A 9,631-nucleotide genomic window follows, 5' to 3' on the forward strand; every position below is an offset into this window, starting at 1 on the left:
TTTAAACAATTGAATTTTGATTTCAATTTTTAATTATAACATTAGTATACTCTCCAAATTATATGTGATAAATATTTAAAAGAAGAGAGATGAAAATATAGATTAGAAAGATAAGTGGTGAATATTTAAAACTAAAAAAATATGTATATAATAATAATAATTTTTATTTGAATTATATTATTTTGTTAATCTTGTTTTCTGTAGAACAAAAAGGTAGAAAAAATAGAGGATGAAAGAAAAGAGAGAGAAAGATAAAGATGAAAAATGAGAGTGAGAGTTTGTTAAGTTTGGAGGAAAAATTTTTATTTTAGTTGTAATAAAAAAATATCGGATTAGATATTTTGATTTGTCAAAATTACTAATATAAAATATAAATTATATATAGAGTAAAAATGGTAGAGAGAAATAGAAAAATGGAGAGAGGTAGATGAGAGAATTTAGGGAGTTTATTGATTTTGAAAAAAATTATTTTCGCTCAATTTTAATAAGAGAGTGTCGTGTGACACATTTGATTATTAAATCAGATAGTAATATATGACACATAATATAGGTATATTTTAATTTCAATGTTAATATTTTAATTTTAATTTGAATGCAATTAAAGAATATCATGTTGCACATTTTGATTGTCAAATTAGTAATTAGTCATTGATATTAATAATGATATATAAAATAGATAGAATGGTTGAAGGAATAAGAGAGATAGAGAAAGAAAGAGGGAGAAGGAGAAAACTCTTTAGTTTTGGAGGTAAAGATTTGATTTCAATTGTAATAAGGGAGTGACATGTGACACATTTTGGTTGGTAAATTAGTATGGAGGAGGGGAGAACTCTTTAATTTTGGAAGAAAAGATTTAATTTTAATTGCAATGAGAGAGTGACATGTGGCATATTTTGGTTGTAAAATTAGTATGGAGGAGGAAAAATTCCTTAATTTTAGAGGAAAAAATTTAATTCCAATTACAATGTGAGAATGACATGTGGCATATTTCGGTTGTAAAATTAGAAATATATAATAAATATATATGTAAAAATTGTCTATATATTTTTAAAATAAATTATAAATAATTTTTTACATAAATAAACAAAAATGTTTGTGCAAATACTTATAAAGAGATTGGTTTAAGATTTTAAGAATTTTTTAAAAAGTATTTTGAAATCTTTTAAACTCTACAAAGATTATTTTGTATTTCACTCTAGAAATTAATTTATCCCATTTACACACATTTTATATAACAAAAATAAATATTAAAGATTATTTTATATATTTTAAAATTAAAAATATTAAAGTGTTCGATTTTTTTATTTGGCTAATTACTTTTTTTGTTATTTTGTTCATTCTCAAATGGTCCCACCATGACAAGTTCAAGTAATATTTCATTATTTTAAAATACATAAAAGGCAGAAATTAATTAACAAATGAAAATATAAATAGTATTTTTTTTTGTTATTCATTATATATTCTCCATAATATGATAGACTATGGATTAACTTATGGTGAAACGGAGTTTTATGAAAATTTATTGTTAATTTCTTAGTCAATGAGATTCAAATTCTTAATACTTATTTAAAAGAATAAATGAATGAATTAATCACTCGACCAATTTAAATTGATTTAATATAAAAAAAATAAGTGAAAATAAGTTTTTTTTTAATCAACTTTATCCATAATTCAAAGATTTTAAAATAAGAGATCGTAATATTTACCAAAGTTTTAAAAATTTAAGTTTGCAGTTGATTTTTATTTTTATTTTTAATTTTAAAATTTTATAAAAAATAAAAATAAAATCTTTTTTTATTTTTATTTTCTATTTTTTATATTTTTTTATAAAATTTAAAAAATAAAAATACTAAAAATAAAAATAAAAAATAAAAATACAAACCAAACATCTTAAGTTTTTAGTTTCTGCCTATTGCTTTAGATTTTAGTAGCACACGGGAAATTTCCCCAAAATAAAAATAGTAATATTCTGAGGATCGAATAACAGATTCAGATAAAAGCATCAATAATATGTTATTGATGATGATGGTTGGAAAAATATTCAATCATCAAAACACAAGTGGGTAATAATTAAGATGATACAGTTATTTGCATTTGGTGGGGTAGCTAGACGATCAGTATAATACAGGTGACCATCAGACAATTAATATCCATGACCATCAATCCATCAACCGAATTGAAATAATCAATTAATACCAGGCAATAAGCTATAATTAATTCGGTAATACCAGTAAAATAAAAAATAATTTGTTCAAATAGTTTAAATTTATTTTATTTAATATTATTTATTATAAGATATATTAAATAAATTAAAAAATAATAAATTTTGATAAATTTTAGTTAATATATTTTTGTTATTAAATATTTTTTAATTAATTAGTGAAAGAAAAATTAATAAAAATTATTTTTTGAGTTGAACTCTTGAAAACGAACAACTCACTTATGGGCTAATTTTTTTAATATTAATTAAATATATGTATAATATCTTGTTATAGAAAATTAGGTATTTCTCTTTGATATGATGTTATTTTTTTTAATTGATATTAATCAAATTAAAAGGTCTGATTTATTCAAATGAAAAAACAAATTACAAATCGAACAATTTTATTTGTATTTTTAATTTTTTTTAAAATAAAATTTGAAAAGTTCGATTTTAATGTTAAATTTTTTTAAATTTTTAAAAACACATATCAGATCATTCAATTTGTAATAATTTGTAAAAAAAAAATTAAATAATACAAAAAATTGGAAACATTAATTTATGTAATTTATATCAAAATAAATCATTTTTCTTTTCACATCATTTTGTGATACATGTCCCTATACAACTCAGAAAAAAATAATAAGCGCCACTTATGTCACCTTATTTTAGGTATATGCATATGAATAAAAAAAGGGAAAAAAAAATAGACTAAATCACCAAACATATGTAGAAAAGATTGAATCACTAATAAAGTACCTACTGGGAAAAAAAAATAAAGGACAAATTATACGGCACAGAGACTGTTCTGTATAGAGATAGAGATTTCTTTCTTGAAATTAAATAGAATGGCAACACGTACGCTGTATCAGTATGTCAGACTGTGTGTGTTGTTTTTAACGAGTGTCGGAATTGCAGGAGAGAGAAAGTGGAGATGTTTGATTAAAGATCCGCCTAAAAAATTTTAAAAATTATTTTTTTAAAATTTTTTGTTTATAAAAAATAATAATATTAATATTTAATATTTTTTTTAAAATTAAATTATAATTTTTAAAAAATTATTTAAATATTTATAAAAAAATTAAAAAAAACTTTTTCTAATGATAACATTTTTTTTATTATATATTTTTTAAAATAAATATTTTTAAAACTAAAAAATCAAATATAAAATGATTTATTTTAATATAAATATTTATTATTTAATTTTTTTTTAAAAAAATTAATTAAATTATTTATCTAAACTGGATGTAAGACTTGCTGAACACCACATTTTTTTTGTTTTTGGTATATGAAGTTCTGTTTCTTGAATATTTAGAGCACATATATAGGCTGCTTATGGACTTTTTGGTTGAGATTTTGGACAAGTTGGGAGAGATATTTTTGTTTGGTCTCAGTATTTGTGTTCGTGTCAACATAAATGGATAATAAAGAAATACAAAAACAAACTAAATTAGGTTGGTCTAATGGTTACTTTATTAGTTCGCTTAAGTAAGGTCGGAGGTTCGAATCCCGCCTTGTGCATACAGCAACCCATTGGTCAGCGACAAACCCTTAAATGGAATTCAGTTAAGATCCAAAAATTATAATGGATCTTTGAACTATTTATTTTTTTGAATTAAATTTCTATCATGATAAAAAAGTTTGATTTAACGGAATATTCCGTTCCTAAATTAAAGATGCCTTAACTTTTTTGAATTCCTAATTATCACTTCCCTCGATTTTTCAAAAAGACAAAATTAGTCCTTTCACTGTCGTTCTCCTTCACTCCTTCTTTCGTCCCTTCGTTGCGCACACCATCGTCAACTGAGCTCAACTCCACCATTAAAACATTGCTTCAGGGTGTCATTTTTCTATTGTTATCGCAAACCTTTGAAGGTGTTTCTACTGAAAATTTTCCACTGGAATCGTGCTTCTTCGTACGCTTCTTCACGAAACATGTCATTATGAGCAGGTTTGGTTTCCATCGATGCTACTTGCAAGACCGATTTTCATTTTGAATTGTGTATTGTATAGCATAACAATGACGATGGTGTACGATAATGGTGCATCGAACTCAGGGGTGAAGCAGCAGATCAAATTGGAGAAAGAAAGCGAGTTTAAGATTGAGGTTATTTGCTTGACACAAAATATAAGAAGTTTTGTAATTAAAAAAATTATTTTAAAATGTTAAAATTTTTAAGATAATTTTATTTTGTTTTAAAAATTTAATTTTTTAAAATATTATTTATATTAATTAATTATTTTTTACAAAAATTAAAAATTAAATGATTAACTTTTAAAAATGGTATATATTATTTTATATTTTATATAAAATTAATATATAATTTTTACTAATAATCAAATCTTAAATGTTGACTAAAAATTAATTTTTTAAATTAAAAATTTAATTGTTAAACATAAATAAAAATAGTTAAAATTTTAAAATAAAAACAAATGTAAAAAATAAAAATCCTAATTCTAATCCTTACTAATAAAAAATAATCTAATTTATATACACTCTTCAAATCCTAACCCTAATCCTTGTTATTTTTTCTAATGTAATTTTATTAATCAAGATTTTTATGTAATTTTATTATAATTTAATATTTTGTATGTTAGAGGAGAATTATATAGTTTAATTTAAATAATTTTTATTATAAATAAATTATGGTTTATTTTATTAATTTAAATTCTTTATTTTTAAAAATTAATCTAAAATAATTAAATTAGTTTTATGAATATTTAGAGTTAAATTAATTAATATTTTTGTAAATTTTATAATTATTTTTTATAATTTGAAATTAAACTTTTGGTAATGAAAAAATATTAAAATGGTAAATAATTTAAATTAAATAATTGATATTTCGAATTTAAACGGTACTTTATAAAGTATAATCAATATGTTTATTTTATAATTTAAATTAAAAATAATTATTAAAACTGAATAATATATTAATAAATTATATTTTTAAATATTTTTAATGAAGTGCATTTGATTTTAAAATTATTATTCCATCATTCAATTTTATCAAAATATCTATTTTATCTATTTTTTTTTTATAAAAACCTAACCCTAAATTTCCAAATCAAAAACCTTAATTTTCAATTACAAATCCTAACCCTAAACCCCTCCCCTTTTCCCTTTAACCTAACACATACACAACACAGAAAACAGAAAGGAAAGAGAGAGGGCTCCAGGGAGAGCTGCGCCAGGAGAAGGAAGAGAGGAGAATCGGGGATGTCGCCAACGGAAAAGGGGATTGCTGCCACCGTTGCCGTCGAGGGGGAGAGAGTTGCTGTCGCGTTTGTTGCATCATCGCCATCGTGGAGCCGCGAAGAGGCCATCACCGGTGCGAGCTCGCGGAGGGAGAGAGAAACCCGCGAATTCGCTGCTGAGTCGCCGTTGGTGCGAGGAACAGAAGACGCGACAGGGGTTTGAGGCGGCGCCGTTAGCGTCACAGTCACCGTCGTTCCGTTCTGTCACTGTCACCATTGACGCTCGCCGGAGAAGGAGCCACTGTCGGAAGAAACCATTGCCGCTATGTGTAGAGAGAAGAGAAGCGCGAGAATCAGAGGTAAGAAAGGGAAACAACGCCGTTGTTGCTACTGTGTCACTGTCGGAGCTCCTCGCTGCCGCTCTGATTGCCGGAAGTCGCCGCTAAAGCTGTTGTCGCCCTATTGCCCTGTTCTTTTTAATTTATGGCTGATCCACTGCTACTACCATTGCAAACTATTCAGTTGATGCTGCTACCGTAACAATTCCGCCTCCGATTTCTCCTAATTGCGACATCGAGGTAGGAAATTTATTTTAAAATTAATCGTTTTAACTTATAAATACCAATGAAGTTGAGTAAGTAACTGCAAATAATTTATAAATATTTTGTGTGATTAATTGATAAAAATAAGCTTGGTTTGAGTTTGTAAAATTGTGATTAGTTTGGTATTGAGATGATGCTCTCGTGTTTCAATTAGTTTATTGAGTTTTGATTAGATTGTTGGATTCGTGGCTAATGTAAAATTGTGATGATGTTCTGTTGTAAAATTGTGTAAAATCGTTGTATAATTGGTTTCTTGATCTTTTGAGAATGTTGAAATTCTGATTTTTGACTAATTATGTTGTGTCAGGTATGTTAAAAATTGTAATGTTATTGAGTTTGAATTTTGGCTGTGATTGTGATGGAATTTTGGCTGTGAAAGTAAATGGTAATTGATTTCAGTATTAGTATAATGATAATTTAATGGTTTGATTAGTTTTGTTGTTTGTAACTGTGTTATGATGAATGGTTGAATAAATTGATTTGATTACTTCTGAATTATTAAAGAATAGTTGTTTGATTGTTAGTCTGATTTCACATTCCCAAACTAAACTTATTCAATTTTTCACATTCCTTGATGTTATCTTAGACATTTTTTGCCCTTTTGTTGGATATAGAGAAGTGAGGCTTGTGAGCAAAGAATCCAAACATGTAAGTATACTGTTCGTAATATTATTAGCTTATCCAATTTTACGTTGAAATGCATGTTCATTGTAGCATTGTAGAGATCCTCAGCTTGTGCAGCAATTGCAATGAGTGCCATGCAGGGTAGTATTTACTGTTTATCAATAAATAATTATACAAAAGAAAGTTCTGCATTTGTTGATATAAATCATCTAACTGAATCATTTGAGTATGCGATAACTTAGATGAAGGTCTTCAAATTGGAGGATACATTAACTTGTTTGGTAGATACAATGAACTGAATTTATTTATTGAATTTTTTAGCTGAATTTTGCTTGTGTAATAGATGTGCTTAAGAAAAACTTGAAGAGCAACGAACATGGTAAGAGGAAGAATTAGCTCGAGTGAAAGCTCAATTGGAAGCTCAACAAACCATTGTGAACTCTTTCATAGTGTGCTTTGACAATGAAAAAAACATGACAATTAAAGGTACTCCTAAAATTGTTTATGGTTTTAATACATATTCATAGATGATTCATATATTATTAGTATAGTTTATTTTGTATATTGATCTATTTATTACATTTTACTTGTGTCATTGTTGATAAATGGCATATGTCCTATTATTTGGTTTAATAAATTTGGTTGTGTATTGGTTGAGAAATAAGTAATGAATTGGTTGTTATTGATGGAACCGTAGACGGTGAAAATATCCAAATTTTAGGAGAGGTTCTGTCGAAATTTTTCTAAACATTTTGGATAAAAGTTCATGGAAAAAATTATACTTGGTGTTATATCTTGTTTCTAATTTTTTGTTTTGGTTTTTCTTATTTACAAGATTGCTAAAATGGTGACAACATGCTACCTTAAGGACTCAAGATTATTTTGATTCATAGAGACACTAATCTATGTTAGACTTTTAACTTTTGGTTGAACAACTTTTAGAACTAATCAATGTACTCACTAATGTTATTTTGTTTTAAAACAATTTTAGTTAAATAAAGCATGTTTAAATCATATATGTTTTTACATATTATATAAATGTTGACTTGCTCAATAAAGTAGTTAATATATCAGTTAATTAAAAAAATAATTTAGTAAATTATGCATGCAATTTGTATTAAAAATTTGTTACAAAATAAATATTTTGCTTTTGTAACTAAAGAAAAAAAATGTTACAAAATCAAGTTACATTTTGTAACAAAATTTTATGATAGGAAAAAATATATTATTACCAAAAATATTTTGAAGATAAAAATTTGTTATCACTTTTGTAACGAATTTTTGGTTTTTGTATCAGAAAAATTTGTTACAAAATATTACATTGAATTGTAACAGTTCCATTTTTTATTACAAAAGCTTTTTATAACGGGACATACTGCAGCGACCCGTTTTTTGTTACAAATTCCTTTTGTTTCAAAATTCTAATTTTTTGTAACAATTTTTTTGTTACATATATTACTTTTTCTTGTAGTGTTAGGAAGAATATGACTCTTTATGAGTTTGATTATAGACTTCAATGGTCAGTTATGTTAATGTTCATGCTATATTAGAAGCCAGAAGGACTCGTGCTAAAGCTTCACTCTCTAGTGATTCTAAATTTTCTCGGGTGTGATTTTGTCACCCATTTTCATGATGAAACTTATTTTTGTTTATAAATCATGCTGAACAAATTATGGAAAGTCATGAAAAGGCTTTTTTTGTTTGTTAGTGTATGTGAGTGTGGATTTTATTAATAGACTTAGGTTGTTATTCAGGAATCTAGGGTGGTTGTTGTAGGACTTACTGATTCTGGAGAGAGTACATATTGAATATCAATAATTTGTAAAGAGTAACTAATGGGTATAATGATAAATTTACTCTTGTTTAATATTTTTTGTAACGTTTACTATCAAGTGGGACCTAATTAAAAAAAATATTGATTCAGGAATCCAATTAAAAGGAAAAAAATATAGAGATCTAATTGAAAATTTGATGAAACTATAAGGACCAATAGAGTAATTAAACCAATATATTAATCAAATTTTTAAATGTCACAAGGTGTATGGTGTAGTTCACGTCAACATTAGTACCATGTCTCACTTAGCTTATGGAAGGATACTTGAAGAGCGCTCTACTACCAATAGACTAGACTTGAGGGTGTAAATCACTCTACCATGTCGAGCATTATAAGTGGGGCAGACTTACCTGAGGCAATAGCAGAAGATCACCCGACTCTAACAAACTATCTGCACTCGTTAATATATCATGAACAAGATAAGGAGTTCGTTCACAAAGATGTGTAGCTCCTCCAATGATATCTAATTGTCTCCTCTACTTTTTTTCTGATGCCTGGTAGTGATCAACCACCTACTTTTGCAAGGCCGTCCACTGCCTGTGAGACTACTCTTGGAAACGCTGGTGAAGATGATAATGAATACTTGATGAGGACTACGATTAATGATATTGATGTAGTTTATTTTTAATTTTGTTAACATATATTTTACAATTTTTTTCTAATTGTATTTAGTATATCATTGTTGTTTGAGTATGATTTTTGAATCAATTTAACCGATAGTTATCAACGTTAATATTATTAATGATTATTAATGATGGTTGTAAGACGCCGATAAAAGTAGATAGAAAATTACCAATAGAGATATATTTGACAAATATTTACTGACGTCTTGGTTGTTGGTAAACCCATCGGTAATGAAGAATTTGCTAGTAGTGATTGCTAGAAGATTTAAACGAGAAGCCAAATTTGTAGAGATAGAGTTTGGAAATACATGGTTTTCCCATAAATCACACCATGACGGGATATAAGGAGTGTAGGTTTAGCATGGGAAGAAGCGAGTTAATTATCTTGGATGTATTATTCGGAAAAATGGAAAAATAATAGAAGATAAACCATAGGATTTAAGTCAGTTGGTGAAAATAATGGCAATGTGCTCAGGATTTTATATATAACAAAAAGTATCTTTAAGATAAACTTTATTCAATTGCTATTAGATCAATTATTTTATATGGAATA

At 26.3% G+C, this 9,631-nt stretch overlaps 1 long non-coding RNA gene across 2 annotated transcripts; it reads left to right on the forward strand.

The window, feature by feature from the left end:
* The first annotated feature begins 5,267 nt into the window (after window positions 1–5,267).
* On the forward strand, window positions 5,268–9,207 carry LOC112789806 (uncharacterized). Of its 2 annotated transcripts, none has more exons than XR_003196412.2 (4): window positions 5,268–5,973; window positions 6,612–6,645; window positions 6,965–7,107; window positions 8,659–9,207. It is a non-coding gene; the product is annotated as an uncharacterized lncRNA (long non-coding RNA). The 2 variants fall into 2 exon arrangements; XR_011879614.1 differs by having other exon boundaries at window positions 5,269–5,973; window positions 6,584–6,645.
* Window positions 9,208–9,631: the final 424 nt, after the last annotated feature.

The sequence above is a fragment of the Arachis hypogaea genome, chromosome 3 (assembly GCF_003086295.3).
Source record: "Arachis hypogaea cultivar Tifrunner chromosome 3, arahy.Tifrunner.gnm2.J5K5, whole genome shotgun sequence".
Classification (NCBI taxonomy): domain Eukaryota; kingdom Viridiplantae; phylum Streptophyta; class Magnoliopsida; order Fabales; family Fabaceae; genus Arachis; species Arachis hypogaea.